The 27,399-nt window shown below is 40.7% G+C and overlaps 1 long non-coding RNA gene across 2 annotated transcripts; it reads right to left on the bottom strand.

Moving 5' to 3' along the window:
- Window positions 1-24,717: 24,717 nt before the first annotated feature.
- LOC119499887 lies at window positions 24,718-25,103 on the bottom strand. Of its 2 annotated transcripts, none has more exons than XR_005209475.1 (2): window positions 24,987-25,103; window positions 24,718-24,889 (listed from the first exon to the last, which is right to left on the bottom strand). It is a non-coding gene; the product is annotated as an uncharacterized LOC119499887 (long non-coding RNA). The 2 variants fall into 2 exon arrangements; XR_005209476.1 differs by having other exon boundaries at window positions 24,718-24,885; window positions 24,987-25,099.
- Window positions 25,104-27,399: the final 2,296 nt, after the last annotated feature.

Here is a 27,399-nt window from a genome sequence, read left to right as displayed (position 1 = left end):
TTTGGCAATCATTGTGCAGAAATTTCAAAATAACCTTTCAGCATATTATAATTTAAGTGTTCTGAGAGAAAACTAGACTTCTGCTCCTCCTCATGGCTCTGTTTTCAGGCTTTAGAAAATCTAGCCTGTGACGGGAGACTTTGACCAATCACAGGTCACTTCAGAGAGCGAGCGTTCCTATTGGCTGTGCTCTGGCTGGTGGGCGGTGCTTGGTATTTCCTCAACTGATCTCAACATGGCTGCCGGATCACAAACTTTCTCATTTTACAGCTAAACAGTACACTACAAGATGTTTCTAAAAACATTTGAGAAGAGAAATAGTCATTACAGTAACAGAATATTGATTAATATCTGATCAGCGCTGCCTAGTTTGACCGTTTGATCAGAGTTTGTGAGTGATTGACAGCTGCTCAGAGACGGCAAGGTTCCAGCTCGGCTCTGATTGGTTGTTTTCTTCCGGTCTGTGTAATCTTGCAGATGCCGTTGGGAGCACCGGAGGACACCGGAAGGACACAGAGGCACATGATTTTTTTCAGATTACCTGTCTCATGCACTACTGTCAGGATATAGTGACCGTTTTATAAAAATAACTTTTTTTAATCATATTGTCTTCATTTCTACCGACCGCAGCTTTAAAAACATTCACTATGTCAGTGAATGTTTTTACATTAAGTGTGTGAGATTTGCACGTTTCATGTTGACCGCACACATTTAAGTGAAAACTTTTTCAAATGCCTTGATCTTCTGAAATATTCACGACCTCAGTGCTTGCTTCAAATGATATGCATCCCTGAATAGGAGAGTTCATATCTGTTACTGGATGAGCTCCAACTTTGCATCGCATAAATGATACACCAATGAGAAATGTCAACGGTAATACGCATCGGAAGGCTGCTGTAACAAGACTTGCTCATTTTACAATTATTCCAAGCGGTGAGCACACCACCATCACTTGTAAAAACCATGCATAAGTCACGAGGCATCTGGCCTGAATGTCTCCTCCACTCAGGTTTTTTCACGGCTCATGAGCAGGTGCAGGAAAGCATTGCCACTAATGTGGGATAGTCTGGTCCCATTCTTTAGTCTGTGTGTAAGTTATCTATATATAACATGACTTTCAAACTTTGGCAGAGGTCCAGCTGTCTGATTCAGGTACTGTAGTGAAGTGGTCCCATCACAGAGCCAAACAGGTAGAACATGAACTGTACAACCACCTGCCTGACTGCACACAGTCTGAAGTCATCTCCCTACATGCAAACATAAGGGACTTGCATCAGTTCCAGAAGTGAAGATTGCACGTATTTGTCTTTACTTAAATTGGCAGAAATTCCATAATAACCTTTCAGTATAATTCAAGTGTTCTGAGAGAAAACTAGACTTCTGCTCCTCCTCATGGCTCTGTTTTCAGGCTTTAGAAAATCTAGCCTGTGACAGGAGACTTTGACCAATCACAGGTCATTTCAGAGAGAGAGTGCTCCTATTGGCTGTTCCTTCAACGGAGGCAGCTGTCAATCACTCGTGAACTCCGATCAAACGTTCAAACTAGGCAGCGCTGATCAAATTTGAATCAATATTCTGTTACTGTAATGCCTATTTCTCATATAAAATGTATTCAGAAACATCTTGTAGTGTACTGATTAGCCATCGGCGCAGTTTGAACTTTAAGGTTGGGGGTTCACACAAAAAAAATCTAGAGGGGATGTAATGTGTACAACGCAGAGAGGTCTAATTTATTGGGATGCTTGTAGCCTACATATTACACCCTACAAACAGAATGCAAGGAAGCATCAGTGACAAAATCAGTTTGGTTGCATTGTTTTTTATTGGATTGTCCTCACCGGCTGCGAGTGACTAAACGCTGCGCAGCGTGGCGTATGAGCTGAACTTTTGTCAGACGCCCTGTTTCTATTTATTCCTGTCGCACGCGGTGAAAGCGCCGCAACAGATGAGAAACGACTGATTGGTTTAGATGAAATGAGGAGGTACGATATCTCCTCATTTCACTACAAACACCTAAATAAGGTGGCAGCTGGTTGGATGGAGATCACCAGGATGGAGATCGCCTGAATGTTTACTTAGGCTACAGTTGGCTGCAGGCTATTGTAGCCTGTCATCTTCAGTAAATATAGCAGTGTAAAACCTGTGCTTTCTGTTTAAGAAACACAAACATCAAAAGAGAGTAAGGAGTCTACTACTCAGCCATCTTTTAAGTAGCTACGTCTTTAATCTGATCTTGACCTGCAGAACAGAAAGTGCATATTTAACGATGTGTGGACAGAGCGTCCGATGTTATAAGTAAATAAAGAGACCACAAATATATCTTCTCATCTTGTTGGTTTCTTATTGTCAATATGAAGACACAACAAAATATAATATGCATTTCTAGGGGGTTCAGTGACCCCACCCCACCCCTCCACCCCGAACCAATGCAAACTGTGCCTCTGTGTTCAGCTGTAAAATGAGACAGTTTGCTCCAGCTGGTGGGCGGTGCTTGGTATTTCCTCAACTGATCTCAACATGGCTGCCGGGTCACAAACTTTCTCATTTTACAGCTAAACAGTACACTACAAGATGATTCTGAGAACATCTGAGGAGAGAAATAGGCATTACAGGAACAGAATATTGATTTCATATTTGATCGTTTGACCGTTTGATCGGAGTTGGTGAGTGATTGACAGCTGCTCAGAGACGGCAAGGCTCCAGCTCGGCTCTGATTGGTTGTTTCCCACCGGTCTGTGAAATCTTGCAGATAAAAAAAACGTTGAATCATATTTGCTCCATTTCTCCCCACTGCTGCTTTAGTTTTACAGGTGGTAAATTATGTGTAACGTTGGCTGATTGGCAAAGAATTAGATCTGCAGAAATAGTCTTTGAAAGAGTAAACTAATTCAATGTGTTTTTTACAAAACATAACAGCCAAACTTTAACAGATTTCCTCAAAAGGACAGGCCACAAATAATCCTCACATTTCACCCTTTCAGCTAATGTGACGTGTTCTGAAGTTAGTTTCCCGCTGCTAAACAATCTGAACCAGGTTGAGTGAGAAATCTTCTATTTTTGTACACGAATCAGCTGCCCCGGGGGCCCCGGAGGCACCGGGAAGATGGTCTGTTCTCCCTCGCTTTGATTTTCTTTACCTCACACACAGCATTTCAGCGAAACTTCAGCTGAGGTAAATATTCTTTCAACTTCAAATACCATTGAAAACACAAATATTTGATGGAAGAATTTGATGCAATGCTCTGAATATTTCATACTGAACAAGCGATCTTCACAATAACATCCTTCTCAAACCACTGCTGATAAAATGTTAAGATATCACTATAATGCTAAATGTCTTGCATTACAATGTAATATATTTTTGAGAAGGGCAACCTTTACATGTCACCACAAGCATTAAGTATATTTAGAAATAGCCAACCAGTCTTCTCACTGATGGTCCCGTTTGCTTATGTAGGTCATATAGAGGCATCAGTATTAAATTGAGACTCTTTTATAAGCAGGTAAAGGTTCCTCATGGTAACTTAAATATATGTCACAAACATACTTATTTGAACCCAAATCAAGATGTTTTCCAAAGTAACCAAGTAGTTTTGTTTGAATTCACAACGTTAACCACTTGTTTTAAACCGTGTGGAGTGTCATAGTTTGACGTGTAGGGCTACACAGTGTGCTAAAAAGTGACGCCAAGGGGTCCTGACCGAGCGTCCGTATGTGACGAGTTGGGAATGAGAAGGAGTTGGGTATTTCGCTGATCAAAAGTTGGTGCACTTGACGTTAGGCAAGCCGTCAAACAGCAATGCACACACAAAGGCAGTGGAGAAGAAGAAAACTGCTAGCAAGCAAACATGGATGTAAACAATGCACCATTTTAAATATTGAAAAGTACATAACTTTATACTAGGGCTGTAAAAGTTACCGCGATATTAACGCCTTAACGCAAAATTGTTTTAACGCCACTAATTTCTTGAAAGCATTGACGCAATCGATCTTTCGGAGGTTGTAGCGGGCTTAGTTTTAAAGCTAGAGTGAAGATACTGGCATCATATGAAACTAGAAAAACCTAAGGACCATATCATAATACATAAAGGAAAACATAAGGAATCCATTGGTACCGACCATGTCATACTAGCATGTCGGGAAGGACAAGCTAGTATGCTCCATGTGAATGTAAATGGGCTCTATGGGTACCCACGAGTCTCCCCTTTACAGACATGCCCACTTTATGATAATCACATGCAGTTTGGGGCAAGTCATAGTCAAGTCAGCACACTGACACACTGACAGCTGTTGTTGCCTGTTGGGCTGCAGTTTGCCATGTTATGATTGGAGCATATTGTTTTATGCTAAATGCAGTACCTGTGAGGGTTTCTGGACAATATTTGTCATGGTTTTGTGTTGTTAATTGATTTCCAATAAAAAATATATACATACATTTGCATAAAGCAGCATATTTGCCCACTCCCATGTTGATAAGAGTATTAAATACTTGACAAATCTCCCTTTAAGGTACATTTTGAATAGATTAAATATGTGAGCTTAATCGTGATTAATCATAAACAATCATGCAATTAATCATGAAAAAATATTTGAATCGATTGACAGCCTACTTTGTACATAACTTTTGTCTATAGAAAACTCCATAGGGCACCTTTAAGAAATCTGTGATCTTAAGAAGCATCTAAAAAGAATAATTGTAATAAGAATGAACTAGATCTACATTTAGTTAAGGAAGGGAGTTGACTTTCATACTGAAGAGTTTTCATGTTATATTATCCTTTTGTGAATTGCATACTTTTGTATGGGGTATATGGGGGAGGCCTCAACACATAAATGGTGACATAGTATATTTCAATCAGATTCATCTGTTAAAAATCTCCCACAAGCCAACACTTTGGAACCTGCTAATGAAGAGAGTTTTAAGACAAACACTGGAGAACAACTAAAACAGATTTTGTAATGTTTTTAATTCCATCAAAGGTTGGTTGGTTTACAACATTACTTTGTACAAATATCAGTGAAAAAACCCTGTAATGATCAATAGAGAAAGGAAAAGTTGAGTCACCTTTAAAAATATAATAAAACCCCTGGATGACAGTGTGCTATGTTGCAACCAAAAAATGGAGGACAAAAAAAAACACACAGTATAAATAATTTTGGAAGACGTGTTGGTAACGAGAGCTCCTGAGCATAAATTAATAAGAAAACTATTAACCTAATGGTGCATATTTAATAACGAAACAATTAACTTAATGGTGTTCAAAATTCTATAATTATTATTTATTGAGCGGTACTATAAACAGCAGATGTTGAGAGCTAAAATAATAATGCTTCACCTTCATGAACACAACATGATTAGAAAGATCATTTGATCAAAATTACAGTATAATTATGCTGTTTTAGTTTTGACTAGACAAAGCTTTCACATCACGTAAAGTACTTATTTACTCTGAGAATATCTCGGATCGTCTTCACAGTTGGCGTTCAGATTGCAGTCGAGCTACAATTCAAATAACCTGCTGTTGATTTGCATATACAGTACAGTTAATCCCATAAAATACAAACTGCACTCAAAGATTTGCCTATGAATTCTTGTTTGCTGTGTCTTTCATTTAAATGCAGAACCATATCACTCTGAGCAAGATTGCATTAAAGATACAATTTTGAAGTTCCACTCGTATACCGGCTGGGCGACAACTGAAAGAACACCAATCAATGGAGGTTCCGTCCCGCAGCAGCAGCAAATGAAAATTTCCGATCTGATTAACATCAAAAGCACAATTAAGAGATAAGCAGCAAAGAAACCAGACATAATGGGAATGCAAAACACCAAAGCAATAACAATTAAATACCCCCACTCCTAGGATAATGGAGTCATGGCCTGGTAACAGATTTAAGGACCAAATGACTATTTCTCAATTCATGTAATTACAAATTCATTCTGTGTATTTCCATTCTTCCAGGGGTCAAAAGGTGAAGGGTATTGCCTCTGCTGCATGATGGGGAACACAGTGTGACCATTTAACTGTAATTATCCTGGCGAAGTGTGAATCCCTTTGAAGGACAAGGAGAAAAACAAGTTCATTTATTGGGATTCCCTTTTGTTATTTTCATTTTCAAAACTGAGTTAGCAGCTGGACTGCATTTTAATAAGAACAACTACAGCCATGCTACTGTAGAAGCTCTGGAAGCTAAATGCTAATACATCTCAGTTTAGCATGTTAGCATGCTATCATATACTAATTAGCTGTAAACGTGAACTACAGCTGAGGCTGATGGGAATGTCATTAGTTCTGTAGGTGTTTGGTCATAAACCAAATTATGAGACACTAAGGGTGGGAAAAAAAATCCATTCACCATTTTGTACCTTTTTGAAATCGTTTTTTAATGCCAGAGTCGATTAATTTGCTTAATTTGAGTCTATGCGGAGACAGAAGGAAGTTACCACATTTATTGTTGTGGTCTGAGTAACGTTCCGTATCTGTCAACCAAAACAAACCGCAGCAGCTGGACGCAACGAGTGGAAGCATACACGTGTGACTACATCAGGTTTTCAAAATAAGGTGTTAACAAAGGGAACTGTATATACAAAAGATATATATGGAAATAAGACTGATTGGATTATATTCACAAGAATTATAAAACATTGCATGTCCTTTATAAATTTAATAGAAAATACCACTAATTTATGAGGGAAATATCTATTTTGTTTTATTTTAGGGTTGCTAGATAAAACAAATTATAAATAATACCTGACAATGGTTGACATCTCTGACTACATACACTAAAAATAAAACATTTGAATATATTAATTTAGATATTTTTCAAATTAAAAGTCCCTAGAGGTGTATGATTCAACTTTTCCCCATGGTCTAGTGTTGAAAAAGTTTACAAAAATCACAATGCATCATAATATTGAATAGCAATATTTGTAGAATTGCAACACTTAAAAGTCGCAATATATATCAAATCGGCACCCAAGTATCGTGATCGTATCAAATCGGGAGATACTGTAGGTGTATCGTCCCAGCAATATATGACACATTAAACATTGACACCAAAATTAATGCATTCATCCTGAAGGGAACATGACTGTCTGTACCAAATCTAAAGGTATAATATGCAATAATTAACTAAAAAACAATGTATAAACTGATACAAAAAGAATCCCTCTCAATCATCACTTATGCCCCATTAGAAGTGTGTGGTGGTGTCTGTTTCTGCAGAGACCCTGCAGCCCTCTGCCTGTATGTTTTTCTTTTCTTCTTCATTTGCTTTACTCGGGATGCTTCTGGGCGTCAGCAAACAGCCTTTGGGCCCCTCGTGGGGGTGTAATCCTCAGCCAATAACAGCGCACGGGTTTGCAGCCCGTTCAGGTTGTCAAAAATCGCCGCTTGGTCACGCAATCATTCCCTCCTGTTTCTTTAAAAGGTCAGAGTTGCGATATTTGCATGTATCCAAAAACCTGTTGATATCTAAGTCTTATAATGTTTAAAAGTAGGTGTGTTTCTCCTTCCGACAGGAAATGTGGGCTTTTCTTTTGGGCATGCATCTCTGCAAACTGTCACTTCTACATAAATATCCCACAATTCAATGCAGTAGTGACGACAACGTTCATAACGGACGTTGACGGACAGCTCTGTAACATCAATGACGCTTCAATTAAACTGTAAATATAAGATTTCAGTTTGCTAGGCGTAATATACACTCACCGGCCACTTTATTAGGCACAGCTGTTCAATTGCTTGTTAACATAAATAGCTAATCAGCCAATCACATGGCAGCAACTCAATGCATTTAGGCATCTAGACGTGGTGAAGACGACTTGCTGAAGTTCAAACCGAGCATCAGAATGGGGAAGAAAGGGGATTTAAGTGACTTTGAACGTGGCATGGTTGTTGGTGCCAGACGGGCTGGTCTGAGTATTTCAAAAACTGCTGATCTACTGGGATTTTCACGCACAACCATCTCTAGGGTTTACAGAGAATGGTCCGAACAAGAGAACATATCCAGTAAGCGGCAGTTGTGTGGACGGAAATGCTTTTTTGATGTCAGAAGTCAGAGGAGAATGCGCAGAGTGGTTCGAGATGATAGAAAGGCAACAGTAACTCAAATAACCACTCGTTACAACCAAGGTATGCAGAATACCATCTCTGAAAGCACAACACGTCGAACCTTGAAGCAGATGGGCTACAGCAGCAGAAGACCACACCGGGTGCCACTCCTGTCAGCTAAGAACAGGAAACTGAGGCTACAATTCGCACAGGCTCACCAAAATTGGACAATAGAAGATTGGAAAAACGTTGCCTGGTCTGATGAGTCTCGATTTCAACTGCGACATTCAGATGGTAGGGTCAGAATTTGGCGTAAACAACATGAAAGCATGGATCCATCCTGCCTTGTATCAACGGTTCAGGCTGCTGCTGGTGGTGGTGTAATGGTGTGGGGAATATTTTCTTGGCACACTTTGGGCCCCTTAGTACCAATTGAGCATTGTTTAAACGCCACGTCCTACCTGAGAATTGTTGCTGACCATGTCCACCCCTTTATGACCACAGTGTATCAATCTTCTGATGGCTACTTCCAGCAGGATAATGCACCATGTCACAAAGCTCAAATCATCTCAAACTGGTTTCTTGAACATGACAATGAGTTCACTGTACTCCAATGGCCTCCACAGTCACCAGATCTCAATCCAATAGAGCACCTTTGGGATGTGGTGGAATAGGAAATTCGCATCATGGATGTGCAGCCGACAAATTTGCAGCAACGGCATGATGCTATCATGTCAATATGGACCAAAATCTCTGAGGAATGTTTCCAACACCTTGTTGAATCTATGCTATGAAGAATTAAGGCAGTTCTGAAGGCAAAAGGGGGTCCAACCTGGTACTAGCAAGGTGTACCTAATAAAGTGGCCGGTGAGTGTATATTTTAAATTAATTCAGACTTTGATTCTCACAAACCGTCGTTTTGGTCACATGAGGTTGGTACGGGTTACCATGGTTACACGTCTCCAACCGGCAAGGAGGCTCTCAGGAAGTGACGACGTAAATTACTGCTCAGTGCGTCTGAAGAGACACATACTACTGTTTATTCACACAAAAGTATGTTGAACACCTATTGAGTATGTAGTGCATAGTATGGGATTTCGGACAAAGCCATAGTTATTGTCTTATCATGCATTCCACCACTGACTACAAGAATCTATCTTCGAGACGTTGAGCAATAAGGTGAGTTCATGATCCATCAAAAACAATGTCAAGTGCAAAGTGTCAAGACCAGCTATCACATGGCTACTATAATCCTGTGATATATGTGCAATAGCAGAGTTTAATTCCTCATCTGAATAAAGAGATGTCATCTGGAGGAGGAAAACGGCAGGGAAATCTTCAAAGAGGAGCCACAGCTTTGAAGGTGTCGCTGGTAGCTTCAAAGAGCAACGTACACGTCTCCCGATGGGCTGGAAGCTCATAAGCGTATAATGAGAGTTGCTGTGGGGGTATCTTGAGACGGGCCCTCTAACTCCCACCTATGTTTTTACCAACGCTCCCTCTTCGCATTGAAGTGATGAGAGAGTCTTGATAAGCCAGTTTCTTGCGTGAGGAACTGATCCGTCGGTTTTATGATTTTATCAGCCTTCATAAAAAACGGCTTTAGTCAATAAGCCGTTGGTAAGCCATTGTTTCACTGACAGCACAGTTCAATGTCATGTAAAAAAGATTGGCTTTCTGAGATCTGCAACTTCAAAGTTCCCACCAGAGAGAAGCAGAGGCAATACTTTCAGGAGCTTTAAACAATAGCTGGTGGCTTGACACGTTGAATATTCTCCTTAATCCATAAGCAGGCTGTTACAGCCATAGCATATCCAATAAAAATTGCATCAGTGCTGCCAGCGGTTCCATTCCAAGCATTTAACGTTGTTCAAACAGCCGCTGCATTAGTAATGCCCATTCCTTTAGTGTAGAAGAAGAACCTGTCCAGGACTTGTGAAAAGCCCCTGTGCCAGAACCTTTTTGATTCATATTGAACTCATAAATTTAATGTAGCCACAAAGGCAGAGACAAACTGGAAGCTATAGCAGCAGTCTAGACAGCTCAGAAGTGCACTTTGGTCAATCATGAAGGGCAAATAAAGCTGCAAAAGGAGAGGAGAGAAACTGTTTATTTTTCTCCTTTGGTAAAGCTGAGAGCTTTACTTCACAGAGCCACAACAGGTATTTATTTATTTAGTTATTTATTAGGTGGCAAGCTGACGGATAGATTTAACATGATGTGGAAATAATACTTTAATGGTTACATCAGTCGCATGGCGGGTCTCTAAAACACTTCATTTATGCAGTTTTGTGCTTTGTAGTTGTCAAGAAAGAGAGGTTTAAAAGGTTCTTGCAGGAAAAAAACAAAAACAGTCGTGTCGAGGTAGGATGCATTTTTTTAATCGAGCTAGGCCTCCCCTAATAAAGAAAGACATTGTTAGGGAAGCTTTGAAAAATGCTGCCTGTGCTTTGAGTAAAGTTCACAATCTTACTGCGTCCATGCTAATATTCTGCTGACAGCAACCATTACTTTTCTCTTAATCTGCTTCTTTTCCCTTTAGTATTCACTCATCCGATCCTCTCCATAACTCCTGAATATGCATGAGATTTGTCTGCCGTGCAGGTAAATATGCTTACACAACCGCTCAAGCTCAACAACATTTGGAGTGTGCTCTAGAAACATAGCTCTGATACGTCCGTTTGCACAATTTGAGAACGCTAGGATAATGTGATTGAACGTATCGAGATATAAACGTCAGGCAATTCTCGAGGTGTTGATGATGTGGTATCCAATCAGTGTTCGTATGATTAGCAGATAGTTAGAGCTTTGAAAATGAGATTTTAATGGTGATGCTGATAAGCAGTAAACATGTTAGTGAGAAAATGCGTGTGTGTGATTGATCTGAGGAACACAAATGACTCTCCATTACGAGAAATAAACAGTGAAATCCAATCTTCCACAAAAAAATACCTAAAAGGATGTCTGTGTATGGATTCAATTTCACATTGTTGTGTGTCATATCTCACCACTGATCACATTTTCTGAGATAGATGCAACTCAGTGCCACAATTGTGCATTTTCACAGTTCAGAAAGAACAGACTGTTAAAGCTAAATAAAAAAGACTAAAGAAATGTGGTAGTTAGCAAACTGCTACATTTTTCCTTTTGCTTTAGAGTGTTTTGCTAAAATGTTAAAGAAAGATCTGTTATCCTCTTCTGCACTAATTACCTTTTTATAGTCGGCTATAAACAGACAAACTAGCAAGGCTGCTGAAAATTTGCCATGTAATGCTTTGGCTGTTTCCGTTTGTCACGAGATCTCACCGTGCAGATTGTAGCGATCCCTTGAGAGTGTAGCGAGGGGGATTGTATGGAGGACCACAAGTGTCACGAATATAGTAATAAAGCATGTCATCAACAATAAAAATAGGCATTGTTTTATTAATTTCTAAATAGACTAAATTACAAAGTAATTTATAATTTGATATTTTAATGGGCAATAAAAAAGAGGACTTATAAAAATAATGTATAAATGAAATGTTACTCCATTAATAAATAAAATCACAACATAAAACAGTCAATAATTATGTCATTTAAAAAAAAAAAAATATTAATTCATAAATAAATAATGGAATCTAAAAAACTTAAATTGCAGTTCAAAAAGACAAATAAATAGCAAATAATTCATAAATTGAATTAAGCATACAGATTTTAATCAGGCATTTTAAAGGGCAATATCCTTTACCAATTGCGTTTCCATTTCCCTGTCACTTTTCCTTTTCCTATTAGCTATTTGATTTATCATTTAGCTTCTCCATTTAGCCTTTCCAGGACACTTTGGGCCTTACGCTAGTAAAACAAGGTAAAACAATGCAAATGATCCATTGGATGCAACAAGCTAATATGAATATAACCTGGCCCACTTTAGATGAAACCACGCCCACTTCCGTATGATGGAAGCCTCGACGCTGCGTTCAGGGCAGAGTACCATCCCTACGCTGTGACTAGTGTGTGGATATTACTCATTTAGAGGCTGGCTAGTTAGCTAGCTAGCTTGCTATTTCCACCATGCCTTTGTGCTACACTGGTTACAGAAAATGAGCCAAACAGCAGCCTACCCGTGACCGTCGAATAATGCCGTTGGTGGGTTTACATTGGAGTTAATTGAAAGCTGGGCTCGTCACAAACTGTCGCCTCCGTGCGTCGGGTTCCAATGGCAAGGGGCTCTGACCAAATGGCAGTATTTGATGAGTTGGGAGTGAGAACGGGTTGGTATTTCCAGACTCACAATTTCAACATTAACTATGCCAGAAAACTTCATCGAATCTGGCATCTGACTTTGTTGAAATTCCTTTTTTGCCCATTGAGATTGTTGCATGAACTCTCCATCGGAACACCCAACAAGAACAATGAAAACGCCGTGGTATTTCATATGAAACCTGCGCAGAGGCAATATCCCAGATCACACCGAGAAGTCATTACTGTCCTCATCTCGCCATACATTAATTCAATACTGAGATTGATAGGAAACCCTCAGGCAGACTTTGCTTACAAGGGCACCATCCTGTGAAATCCCCGATCCAATATCATATTTTAATTTGACATGTTTGGCGATGTGAGATCTACATTCGTAGTCCGAGCAAGATGCCTGCTATTCACAGAAGCCGGTCCAATAACCTTTCCATGTGGATAATTACAATCTAAGCTGCTGCATTAGAGCAATGTGAGGGGCTAGTGAGCGTGGCTGTGCATGAGTTCTAAAATTAGAAAAAATAAATTTAACAAGCTCTGTGTGAAGGTGTGGATGATGTAATGCTGCACATGAAATATGCAATACTACACCTGAAATACTTTGTGAATTATTATACATTTGGCTGCAGACTTCTGAATAAGTTATACATTTTAGCTATGGCTTTCTGACAGAAACAATAGTATTCTACAACTTGCTTGCTCCATGCATCCTGCACAAAATAATCAGTTGTGACAAATAGATGTTGACGTTCATTATTAAAGCTGCAGTAGGTAGGAGTGGAGCAAATATGATTAAATAAGTTATTTATTTATATACATATATATCCTAACAGTAGTGCATGAGACAGGTAATCTGAAAAAAAATCATGTGTCTCTGTGTCCTCCGGTGCTCCTAACGGCATCTGCAAGGTTTCACAGACCGGAGGAAAACAACCAATCAGAGCTGAGCTGGAGCCTTGCCGTCTCTGAGCTAGTGATGTGTTGGTCGCGAACAAGCCGGCTCTTTTAAGTGAACGATGGGAGCCGGCTCCCGTCTGAGAGACTTTTTTTTCTTTTTTTTTTTTTTATTAATTCAAGGCAGAATGATAGGATGATCTTCTCCGCGCCACGGGCACTCCATGCACTGACTGTGACTGAATGTTGTGTTAATGACGTCCGGGCGACCAATCAGGTGATGACAGACATGGATCATACCATCGAGCGGGGAGGGGCAGGGAGGGACGGCACGCTGACGGTCTACAGGTACAGAGCAGGAGGGAGAGGAGGAGAGAAAGAGAGAGAGGAGTGCGGTGCGCGAATAGCAGACAAGGTGAGTTACAGTCGAAACCGAAGCAGCATGTAAAATTATGGTATTCTGGAAATTATAAAGTTTAGTATAATTATATTTGAATAATTTAAGTGATATATGTGCACACATACTAATCATAGGTCAAAACAGCGCTAAATTTGGCTGAACTATAAAAGGCAGAAGTGGTAAAACGAAGAGCCGTTTGGGAGCCGAAGGAGCCATCTCTTCTTGGTGAGCTGAGCCAAATGATCTGGCTCACTAAAAAGAGACGGAATTCCCATTACTACTCTGAGCAGCTGTCAATCACTCACGAACTCCGATCAAACGGTCAAACTAGGCAGCGCTGATCAAGTATGAATCAATATTCTGTAACTGTAATGTCTATTTCTCATGTAAAATGTTTTCAGAATCATCTTGTAGTGTACTGTTTAGCTGTAATATGAGAAGGTTTGTGGCCATGTTGAGATCAGTTGAGGAAACACCAAGCACCGCCCACCAGCCAGAGCAAACTTTCTATTCATTTCTTGTTTCTGAAAACATTTGAGGAGAGAAATAGGCATTACAGTAACAGAATATTGACTCGTATTTGATCAGCGCTGCCTAGTTTGACCGTTTGATCAGAGTTTGTGAGTGATTGACAGCTGCCTCCGTTGAATGAGCAGCCAATAGGAACGCTCTCTCTCTGAAATGACCTGTGATTGGTCAAAGTCTCCCGTCACGGGCTAGATGTTCTAAAGCCTGAAAACAGAGCCATGAGGAGGAGCAGAAGTCTAGTTTTCTCTCAGAACACTTGAATTACAATATGCTGAAAGGTGATTATGGAATTTTTGCCCAATGATAACAAAAACGTTCTGCCTACTGCCATTTTAATCTGTTGGTACTGTAAATCATATTATGATATTAAACAGCTAACATAGGCAAGGATTATTTGTTGCTAGAGATTATGTTAGTGGGTCAAAATCAGTCAAACACTTTCCTTCTATTTGATGAGTTCAGTCTGTGATTAGCCTCTTTTTTTAGAGTTTTTTTTTATCAAATGCAAGCCCTGTCTGGATATACTATATCTGTGGAGAGAGAGGAGAAGGAGGAATGAAAATTGATTTCCATCAATCTTTTTCTTGACCTTCTTACTTTTCACATGTCAGAGAGACATTACATATTGACTGACATGCTGTCATCTCTGGCAGGGAGGGGAAACGATTTTAGAATGCCTTCTGCACTTTTGGACATATGGACTAAATACAAGTCAGGTATAAAGCATAGCACCCTCGCTTCGCATAATGCGTGTGTTTACCGACATACAATGAGAGACAAAGAGATGATTATTTATTATGTGGTAACAAATACATATTAAATGTGTCCCAAGGACAAAGGAGGCTCTTGTAAATGATACAACTTGCACACTATAAAAATTATTTGAGAAAAACCTTAATACTGCAGCCGCTACATATATATATATATATATATATATATAAAAACTTATGAGAAAACCCTTAAGGAGCATTGGAGATTCAAATAACACATTTTAAAATGAGTTAGCGTGTCATAAAAAAAGAAATAATGAAATAAAACTTGGTTAAGTCAAATATTGATTACATTTGAATACATGCTGGCCTTCATAGAACGATCACAGCTGAATGAATTGTAATATTTTTGTATGTGGGTGTATGCCAGAAAAGCAGGAGTTGAGTTGCAAACACAGTGAGCCAACCTTCTTATGTGAAACAGCTATTCTTTGAGGTTATATTTAGACTTTTTCAAACTCGACAACATATTCTAAAAGATTCCCTTTGAATGTTTGTTAAAACCCCCCTACAGTGTATTTTGGCCTTTCTATGATTTTTCATATTTATTTGAGTCATTTTTTGACAAAGTTGATCAGTCACAACATATTTTTTTTTTAACTAATAACTTAATTATGTGCTCAAAGTTAAAAAAGAAGGTTGTTGCTAAAATGGGAATATTAAGTATGAATATAATAGAAGCTTCAAATCATACGTCATCCTCCAAGTTTGAGCATGCTCGTTTGAGTCTGAGCAGCAGCGAACCGATAAGTCTGTTGTCAGTCTGTCTTTCTAGTTAGTTAGCCAGTTATGTGTAGTCAGCTAGCCCAACTTGTTGCATTAGCTAACTGAGTGTTTTCATTTTATTTTTTAGTTTCCTCCACCTTAGTTTAATGTGTTTATTTTCACAGTGGCATTTGTGTGTACCGAGAACGGGTGCAATCAACGCAGTGAATAAGTCTCACTCGCTCTCTTTTTATCATCTCAAGCGAACAACGTTCAGCTCATCAGAAAAGCCCCGTTAGAAATAAACTAATCACACTGCAGTCCAATGCGGTGTCAGTGCTGGAGCTGAGGCGAGAGCGGCCGGTGTTAGCACCTCCAAAACGTCCGCAAGCTGCATTTCAAATGATGGACCTCGGCAACATGTCTATCCGTCCTCAGGTGCGCTGTGGCCGATGTGCGGCTTGTACGGCTGCTTGGTGACCGAAAGACACTGATAGTTGTGACAAAATGTGGCCTGACAAATCAGATATAGTTAATTTGACCTCATTTGTCTGTTTCAAAATTCAAGATGGGTTCAAAAATAAATCACTGTAACGTTCAGGTAATTGAATCATAATGCACTGGGATTGAAAGAAGAGAAATGTGGACATATCCTCCTCACCTGCTTCATATCATTTGGATTCAGTGTAAAGTTGAAAAAGCTGGTAAAATGCCCTGAGCTGCGATTAAAAGAGGGCTTTTTAAAATGATTGTTATAAAAACAACATATTTCTGGTTTATTTACACACGCAGGTTTATGAGAAAACAAATCTGGCGCATGAAAGCTGCAAACGTTCTCACATCACTAACTAGGGGTGAAATACTTTCTCAATACTGAATGTGTTAAATCTGACAAATGGAAGCGGTTGGAGGTGGGCAGGTAAAGCCCGGAGTGCCTGCTAGTCTGTCTTGAATTGTTTGATATTGCAGTGTACTTTTTATTTGAGTGGGTTATAAAATGTTCACATTTTGATCATTTTTCTCATTTCTTTTCCTACATGATCTAGAAAGCTGCATAGAGGGAGAAATAGTAAGGCTAGGGAATGGGTTGGATCACTACAGTATTTACAGTCACTAGACCTGTAATCAGCGGTTTCTCTTGGTACACGAGCACAAATCATTTTAACTCTCAGTGACAGATTTTTTTCTGATGTTTAATATAAAAAAAAATTCTGAGCAGCCAAAAATGCATGCAGTTACAGGCCAAAGTGACCGAAATAAAACTGCACCATGTGATCTGCATACAAACTAGCTCAGGTATGCTTCTCTCACACACCTTGACACAAGCAGGTTCTTTGACACTGCAGAATTACCAAACAGGGGCGAGCACAAACAAAATCCAACGCATGTCATATAGATAAGATATACTGTATACATAATGGTGCTTTGTGCGTATTTGTCCTTTTCTTGTGCTTGCTCAAGGGCTACCGAGAAACCATGCAGCAGAACAGGACCAGACAGGAAACAGTCACACATGAGAATCGAGTGTATTGAACCAGGGAGACAGCCTGGTTTTTAGCTTTGTAAGACGCTTTAATGTCAATATATCAACAGGTCAATATATCATTAAGGGGTCAGTGTCTGTTTTTGTGGGGAGAGCTTTACTGATGCATCACTGCTAGGGCTGTCAATTGACTGAAATATTTAATCGCGATTATGATTGTTCATGATTAGTTGCGATTAATTGCAAAATATTTTTTTTCATCTGTTCTAAATGTACCTTAAAGGGAGATTTGTCCAGTATGTAATATTCTTATCAACATGGGAGTGGACAAATATGCTGCTTTATGCAAATGTATGTATATATTTATTATTGTAAATCAATTAACAACACAAAACAATGACAGATATTGTCCAGAAACCCTCACAGGTACTGCATTTAGCATAAAACAATATGCTCAGATCATAACATGGTAAACTGCAGCCCAACAGGCAACAACAGCTGTCAGTGTGTCAGTGTGCTGACTTGACTATGACTTGACCCAAACTGCATGTGATTATCATAAAGTGGGCATGTCTGTAAAGGGGAGACTCGTGGGTACCCATAGAACCCATTTACATTCACATATCTGGAGGTCAGAGGTCAAGGGACCCCTTTGAAAACGGCCATGCCAATTTCTCCTCGCCAACATTAAGCACAAGTTTGGAGCGTTATTTAACCTCCTTCACGACATGCTATTATGACATGGTTGGTACCGATGGATTCATTAGATTATTCATGTTTCATATGATGCCAGCATCTTGACTCTAGCTTTAAACTGAGCCCACTTCAACCTCAAAAAGATCGATTGTGTTAATCCGTTAAAGAAATTAGTGGCATTAAAACGATTTTGCGTTACCGCGTTATTATTGCGTTATTATCGCGTCAACTGTGACAGCCCTAATTTATTACACAACAATTGTTGCTGACAGTGCACACACACACACATACCCATAAAGGAGATTGGGTGGCACAGGTAATGGACTGTAGGGAGTTTATAGTGGTTTCACATTTCTACTGACTGAGTGCAGACCATGTTATTAATTTCCCAAAAAATAATGGGAGGAATTAGATATTTCCATTCATTATAATGCCCAACAATAACAGCTTATTGTATTAATCATATTGCCTGCTAACATACAGATCATTGGGCCCAGTCATGGATCAAACGTCTGTATGTATTGTTCCCCATACAGTAAGTCATGATCATTTATTCTGGCTACATACAACATAGACATTTTAAACTGGGATTACAGTGTTAATGGGCTTTTTATTTCCTCTGTTATATGAAAAGCCTTTCTGCACAGTTTATATGGTTAATGACAGAGACAAGTTTAGTAATTGACAAACATTTGCTGATCAGTAGAGAGAGGCGTGTGTTTAAGCTTCGAGAATGCTAATTTTCCTGTTAGTCACACAGTGTAGTTGTGTAATGACATTCCAGTGTGTAATGGGATAGATTACTGCCTCCCCTTAATGATGACAATGCTACAATTCTGGGCAGATGATCAATAATCAAAGTTAAATTGCAATCATGACAGCAATGGTCATTCTTTCACTTGTAGATTGATTTGATTAATGATGTTTGTATTGAGGTCTAAAATCACTGGAAAGGAGAGTAAGTATAGTGTGACTTCTTAACACAACCCTTGATCAGGCTTTACTCATTCCTTAGATTACAACAGTTTAATATGATTTGTTTTTATAGGTGTACTCTAGTGCTAAAACATTATATTACCCTTGAATAGTATTATTTGTATTTAACATACAATTTTTGATAAATTATGCTGGAATGCCCCCCGAGGCTAATTTGTGATTTGTGATTTTTGTCTATACAAATAAAAATCAAAAAATCTAAATAAAATTGACTTGAATGCAATGAATGAAAACCAGTGTGTCAGAATCAGCTGATGAATAGATGAACAGATGAATGGGAACACAGCAGACAACTGAACCTGCACCAAGGCTGGAGATGGTGAAAAAACGGTGGTATGATAAATATTATTTTCTCCCTCGGTGCCCATTACCTCAACCTAACTAGGAATAGCTGAGTGCTGTCCACTCACTGCAATGTCATGTTAATTAAAGTGTATAGATTCTTTGTTGGCCCATGTTACACCCTTCCACCAAGTTTCATGAAAATCGGGCCAGTCGTTTTTACGTAATCCAAACAGATAAACAGACAAACAGACAAACCGAACCGAAAACCAACACATTCTCACTCCTAACTCGTCAAATAGCGCCGCTTGGTCAGTGCCCCTCGGCATCGGAGACCGATGCACAGGGTACCCCTCTGGAGTTACTTTTGGACGGACCGGGGACGGCGTCTCAATATACTGTTTGCTTGTTACTTGCATAGTGTCCTTTCAAAATAAACTTCCGCCTTCACAGGAAGTTAGGTTTAGGCAACACAACCACTTAGGTAGGGTTAGGAAACAGTCGTGTTTGATGTTAACTTCACTGACTGGCGATACCGACGAGTCACGTGACTAACGACTGATGTGAATAAATAAGTCAACGATACTTTTAGTTTACTTTTTTACTTTCACCAACTCGTTTTTCAACTTGATTTTTATACACACAAAGATCAATAGTTCCAACAGGGGGTGACCACACTCTTTCAGTGTATGTATAGTTGTAGTCCAAAGGAAGTTCTGCACGCAAAAAGAATCCGGGCATCTGCCGCACAAAGCATTTTCTCATTCACCACTTTGGAAACCCCACGAACGAGAGCCGTTGGTCACAGCGGGTTGTTTATACTCTGTACCATTTGGCAGGTGAGATTATACTGGAGTGTTCGAGGCACACCGTATTACTGTCTGTCTCAAGCCAAAAAGACAAGGTAAGAGCCTCAGTGCAGGCACAGCTGGCCAGCTTTCATGTGCCTCTGGGCTTATGTAAATACCCTCTATGGGCTGAACATTGGTAAACAGCCTTATCACCTTCCCCACCAGGTTTGCACGTTGCACGTCTCTCTCTTTTTTCACTTTTCCTCAATGGATGTTAGACAAGTGATCGTGTTGGCCTGGGCCCACGCAGATCCAAAGGCAAATTATACACGTAGAGGAAATGTTTTGCTCTGACTACATGTAACAGTAAAGGTGAAAAAGACATAATGCTCTAAAGTAATTCAGATTAACTCACTCGAGAACGGAACTACATGTGTTAAAGGTTGTGTGACTCGTAGATAAATTCAGTAACAATGAGAACAGATTCCTATTCAGCATTATCATCAGCCTACTATAGTAAACCAGTTTGTATAAACTGTGTGCAGCTTAAAGTTCTGTAGAGCGAGGTTTCACTGTGTTTGTCCAAATCATGCTACAACACATTAGCTCTTGAAGGAAGATTACAGTTCATGTTTTTTAACTGCATATTTATGTAAAGGCTGCCTCTATTGGAAGCTAGTTATGTTTTGATTGGGGATGTCTATGATGAGAATCATCGAATCGAGAGAGCACTTATTCAGAATGGCACACCATTTGCCATTTTTTTTAATCTTTTTTAATGAATGTAGCTTGCTTGCTATGTAGGAAGATGACATCCCTTGTCTTAATCCTGCCTACTAAGCTCTGATTTGACAATTGTTTGGCAATGGACAACAACTCCAAACCTGCTTTGATTCACAGAACAAATCTGAGATTTTGATGGCAGTTAAGAGGTCTGGAACCAGGCAACCAGTGGAGAAAAGGTTTTGAAATATCATCTTCTGAAACTGCTGTCATATATTCCTATAGCCAGGGTCTGAAATTAGCACTGGCCACCCACCAAATGTGGGTAAATTGTGGAATCGTCGACATTCCGCTACCTTAGAACCAGTTCCTAGTTGTCTGATTCCTTGGCATCTCATACCTCCGTGACTATCAAATGAAGCTTAAAGCGAAAGGTCCGACAGGAAGACCCTCTTAATACTCTCTCATTCACAACCTTTCTGTCTCTCTCTCTCTACTGGCTCCTACTCTATCAGCTGACTGTGGGTGGTTCAATCTTAGATAACCAAACAGATTTTACCACGCTCTCTTGAGCCAATCATATCGCTGCAATCAAATTTGAAAAAACATCCTCCTCTCTCCTGCGACAGTTGTCCTTTCAGTGCGACTTGAGGAAAATGGAAAAAACTATCCTTACCTGTTTTAGTATCTTGCTGTTGGTTTTCAAGGCGATGTCGGATTTTGACCTTGTTCCTTTTCTGGAAGAGCAAGACTTCAGCGCAAATGTTGGAGGAGCCTAGCGCTGCGCATCGACTCTCCGTCTAACGATCCAGAAGCCCTTACGAGTATGCTCCATGATCGTGGAATTGTCCCAGCTCCATGCCTGCCGGTCTCCCAGCTCTGCGAGCTGGCGATGCAGGTAGTCAGTCGCGGTCCGTGTCATCGGCTCCAGTCAATCCACCCACAGTGCCTGCTCCCAGGCGTAAAAGGGCCAAGAAATCAGGCCCTTCTCAAGCCCCTCAGCCAAAGAGAAGGAATACATCAGCTCGCAACCCTTCTATAGCTGCCGCTCCAAGCCCTTCTTGCGCAGATAACGCCTTCATCAACCTCTCCACTAGGTAGGCCATATATTCCACTAGCAGCAAACATTTCCTCGCGTCTCAGGTCAAAAACCTGCAAGGTAAAGACGTGAATTTAGTCAATATCATACTGCCGTCCCCTGAGTGCGATAAATCTGTCGCCACCGGAGGCAACATCTCGGCGGTGTTAAAATCATCAGACCCCCGGCTAAACAGAGACCTGACAATCGGGCAGTTTCTGGTAGCCTTCAGCGTCTATCGGGACGTCATATGCGCCGTCTACCCAGAGAGAAGATGTGAATTAGACGCTCACATGACAATGATCTGCGATCTCAATCTGAAAAATGGGGAAGGCATATTCTATCAATATCACAAAGCCTTTTCCAGCAAAGCTGCCCTCTACATCACTCAAACTAACATCCGCCTGGACTGGTCTGTTGTGGACACTGAGTTAATGGTCATGATCACAGGTGGAGTTCAAACAATTTCCTGCAACACGTGGAAATCCAGGACACGTTGCCACCTTTTGCTCCTCAGTACTGTTTCAGAACCCCGGGGGCTTCTATGACTAACTGTTACGTGCCGTGCTGTGTCGCATGTATGTTGTATTTTTGTGCCCTATTCTCTGTCTCCTCAGGTGCCCCCCTCCTCCCCTGTGCATCTGCAGTCCAGGGAAGCACACGGCTGCAGCTGATCAGTAATCAAGGCGGAGAGTATAAAAGAGAGAGCTGGAGAATGCTGCTAGTGGGCCAAACAGCAGTATTCAGTACTGCGTGTGGTCGTTGACATCGTGGTTGGCAGGTGTGTCGGAGTCGGCATTTGTCTTTTGTGAATTAAGTGTGTTTATTGCTATATTGTTAGGAAGTAGTTTTAAATAGTTTACTCCCTGATCGTTCGCTGTCTCTGTGGAGCAGTAGTTTTAAGTTGAGTACCTACGGGTTGTTTTTCACTGCACTTTATAAACTGTAGCTTTAATTTGAGTGTTTTAATATTGGTTTATTGTCGTACTTTATTTTCATTGTTTAATTACCTCGCACTTTCTGTTAGAAAGTAGTTTTCAGTTGGTGTTTGTACCTGTTTTCATATTTTTGTTAATAAATTGTATAATTATTTTTTGCACACGATCCTGTTGCCAGCCTCTCCCATTCCCGGGATTACATTACCCCCTCCATCCCCTGGACCTTAAACGGAGGGCAACGTAACAAACACGCCCTTTTCCAGCGTGAGAAGAGGTCCACTGAAACCGCTGGGCGCGAGGCACAATATTACAACAACGTGCAAATCTGCAATAATTTCAAAGAAAATGTCTGTACATACGCCAATTGTGGTATTCTTCACGTCTGCAGCCTTTGCAAGGATGCTCACCCCCGGTCAGTCTGCCCCCGGCGCAATCATCGCTGGATTCCTCCACAACAGAGGAACCTTGCATTTGAGTTGTCTTCTCATCCGGACTCTGTGTTCGTAGACCACCTCCTCAAGGGTCTGTCTCAAGGTTTTCCGGTCGGAGCTCTAACATCTCCAACTACCACTTATGTTATGTGGCAAAAAACTTGCAGTCAAGATTAATCTTCGATCTGTCCGCACCGCGCTCCGGCCCAAATACAAGCATTAACAGCCTCATTCCATCCGAGGTATTCTCTCTTCATTACGCTTCCATAGATAACGCCATTAAATGAATAAAACTAGCTGATCAGCATGGCTCTCTAAAGCTGACATTAAAGATGCATTTAAAATAGTTCCAATCCACCCTTCTCAGCGGAATCTGTTTGGCATCGGGATGGATTCCAATTATTATTTCGGGGTGCGTCTGACATTCGGGTGCAGGAGCAGCCCATTCATATTCAACCAAGTCTCCGAAGCACTTTGCTGGATTTTGCTCAACAGAGTCAAAGTTCCCTCCGTCCTGCATTTGCTGGACGATTTCCTTTTAATAGATCCACCACACGATTAATCAGGTGCTTCTTTGCCTAAACTGAAACATTGCTTCCGCTTCCTCGGCATTCCCCCGTCAGATGAGAAAACCACAGGTCCAGAGACACGTTTAGAGTTCCTGGGCATCACTCTTGATTCCACTGAAATAAAAGCGTCTCTCCCAGTCGAAAAACTGCAGAGCATCCGCGATATAACAAAGTCCTATTGCGAAGCTGACAACATAACCAAGCAGCAGTTACTCTCCCTCCTCGGTAACCTCAACTTCACTATGCGCATCATTCCGCAAGGGCGCTCTTTCATTTCCAGACTCCTAGAAATGGCATATTCTGTGCCTCAATTGCAAGATCTCATCTCCCTAGATGAAGGGTACCGCTCTGACCTACATTTTTGGACTCTTCTGCTTGATCATTGGAATGGCGTTACATTATTTTATGATGAGTTGGTGCACTCCTCCGATTCATTAAACTTCTTCACAGATGCAGCGCCATCCGTGGGTTTTGGGGGGTTCTATCAAGTTCAGTGGTTTGCAAGCCACTGGCCTCCCAGCTCGGTTCGTCCTTAACGCTCTTTGAGATTTATCCCGTCACTGTAGCTTGTCATGTTTGGGGACAGCACTGGAAACGCAAACGCATCACCGTCCTGTGTGACAATCAGGCAGTTGTCGACATCATGCCTTTCATGAGAAGCTTCATATGGTCCTCCGTCATTCACAACTTCATCATCACAGCCCGTCACGTGCCTGGTCATTGCAACTTACTAGCTGATTCGCTTTCCCGTTTGAAATTCCAGATTTTCCGGAGCATTTGTCCAGAAGCCAGCAGTACCTGTAACAGTTCCCCCTCTCCAAGCCTTAGCTCTTTCCTAAATCAGAGCCCCATGTCTAAATATATGGCTTCAGCTAATGCATTCATGGGGAAGGGTTTAGCTTTTTCCACTTTAAAAACGTATGATTTTGATTGGAGTACTTTGGCCTTGTTTTGTGTTTCTGTCGGCATGCCCCTAAAACCTGTGTTCATAAATACTGTTTGTGCCTTCATTTGCTACTGCGTTGATGTTCGTCATTTCAGACCTCAGTATCTTCGAGTGTTGCTTTCCAGCATTCAGTTTAATATTAGATGTGTTATGTTTTGTTTTTTCGCTGGACCCCAAAGCAGAGACTGGCACAGGTAAGTAAAACGGTAACAAAGTTTATTATAAACCACGAGGCAAAAATGCGAGCTGAAGGGCAAGGAGCTGGACGGCTCGTGGCTCGGAGGACTTGGACCGAGATGACCAAGCACATGGAAACAGTCACTGAGAAAACGCGGAAGCAGCAGCAGCAGCGAGGCAGACTGGAAGATCTGGCTGGAGAAAAAAAGACACTGGTAAGTAAAACGCAACAGGGAACACTAGAAAAATCTCAACACTAGAAAAACTACGAAGAAGTAACGTTATGCTCTACCGCATGAGACGGAATTATCTGGCGCCGTCGTGGAGTGAAGACCAGGCTTATATGGAGCGGTTGATGAGGTAGATTGTAGACCGGTGTGCCTCCTCTGCTGCTGCAGGCGGAGCCAGCCACACCCCCTGCCCAACACATGCCCTGCCACAGGAAAAATACAAAGGGGAAGGGAACAGAGAAAAACAGGCATGCACAAAAACAACCACAGCAAAAACAAAACAGAATCATAACAACATGTTACGATCCTTCTTATCCTAGTCTTTTCTCTAATTCAGCTATCAAATGACTTCTTCAAGGTATTTCTAAAGCTCCTCCTCAAGTTCCAGACCGCAGACGGCCCATTACTCTTTCTATTTTGCACAAGATGCTGTCAGTACTCAGAGCAGGCGTTTTCTCACCATACATTGATGCTCTACTCGATTCCGTTTTCTTGTTAGCTTTTTATGCATTTCTCAGATGTGGCGAATTTACTACATCCGCTAAATCTTTCAACCCAAATAGAGATATAACATTTTCATTTAGGTATTATAGCTTACATCTTATGCACTCCAAATGTGGAGGCGCATGTTCTGTAATCGTGGCTCCCATAGACTCTTTTTGTTTTGCCCCTTTAATTCCATGATTAATTCCATGCGACTTAGACCCAGTACTTGTTCCACCTCTCCATTATTTATTACCCCCTGATAATCTCCCTCTGTCTAAATCTTGGTTCCTTCATCATTTTGAGTTAATCCTCACCAAAATCAATGTATCCCCTCAGCATTATTCAGGGCATTCTTTTAGATTAGGGGCAGCTACATCTGCTTCAAACCAAAGCATCCTCTTCTACTACACTGCAAAAAATGGGGCGATGGTCTTCATCTGCTTACACTTCCAACGTTAGCCCCGACGTCAAAACTATCGGTCTAGGTCTCTAAAACCCTGACTCTGGTAAATTATGCATATAAACTCAGAAAAAAAAGTTTGGATATTTGTGTTTGGTTGATTATTTCTCTGTTGTTCCAATGCTAATTGGCATTGTATTTTACATTGTTGGAAAGCCTGTTTATTTACCTTCACAATGATGTCCAACTTGTAAAGATAATGCATTTGTGGGATGAGCAGCACAGCTGATTATGTGGGTGGAGCCCAAGAAAAATTTGCCCAAATTCTCTGCCAATGGTAAACAGTGTATTCTCCTGTTGGTGTTGACTCTTGTTTTGAGTTGTTTGGTGGATTGGATGATTGAACTCTCTATCAGTAACAAGGAACAAACAAGACATATTGGCTTTTTTACACTTTATTCATTTAATACACCGTCAGGAGCCTCAGCAGAGGTGGAAGATCCATACGCAGCCACAACAGCCTGGCACCTCCTCCTCATGCTGGTCACCAACCTGGTCACACGTTGCTGTGGGATGGCGTTCCATTCCTCAACCAGGATTCGTTGCAGGTCAGCCAGCGTCTTGTTTGTTCCTTGTTACTGATAGAGAGTTCAATCATCCAATTCAGATCTTCCACCGCTACTGAGGCTCCTGACGGTGTATTAAATGAATAAAGTGTAAAAAAGCCAATATGTCTTGTTTGTTCCTTGTTACTGATAGAGAGTCTCAATCAGTACAATCCAACAAACAACTCAAAACAAGAGTCAATACCAACAGGAGAATACACTGTTTACCATTGGCGGAGAATTTTGGCAAATTTTTCTTGGGCGCTCCCCACATAATCAGCTGTGCTGCTCATCCCACAAATGCATGATCCTTACAAGTTGGGCATCATTGTGAAGGTAAATAAACAGGCTTTCCAACGATGTAAAATACAATGACAATTAGCATTGTAACAACAGAGAAATAATCCACCAAACACAAATCGCCAAAGACTTTGCACTATTCTTCTATCATGTACCATGTAATAAATCATTGTTCATTCTATACCGGGTCTCTCCTGATTGAACTCCTCTTATTGATGCTTTCCCACAGTTAAGCATGCACAATGACACATACGCACGGGAAAATAATTAATTTCAGACCTGCGTATAGCAGAAAGTAGCTCCAGTGAAAATGGCTCATGTGAGGTCTGGGTTATCCTATGTACTCTGGAATGTGGTCAAAAGCCTCGGGAATTACTAAGTAAGTGCACTTTGAGTTTAGAATTTTTACGACAGTATACTGTATATGTTACCAAAAACAAGAATGAACCTCCAAGCTCGTCCGATTTATTTTAACTGTGACATTGATTCTAGAGAGACACCCTGCAGGGACATAAACAGTGTGTGTATAGAGAACTGTTGCTTCCCTTCGGCACAGACCCAAACATCTTTTAGTGCTCTCCAAACATCAACATTACATAGGCATGAAGTTAGCATGTTGCAGGTGAGGTGTCAGCATTATTTTCATAATCCTATTTTTTGCACTGCACTTGTATGCACGTGTAT

The sequence above is a fragment of the Sebastes umbrosus genome, chromosome 13, assembly GCF_015220745.1.
Source record: "Sebastes umbrosus isolate fSebUmb1 chromosome 13, fSebUmb1.pri, whole genome shotgun sequence".
NCBI lineage: Eukaryota > Metazoa > Chordata > Actinopteri > Perciformes > Sebastidae > Sebastes > Sebastes umbrosus.
The sequence above is the reverse complement of the archived record's forward strand: the minus strand, read 5'-3'. Positions and strand labels throughout refer to the sequence as shown.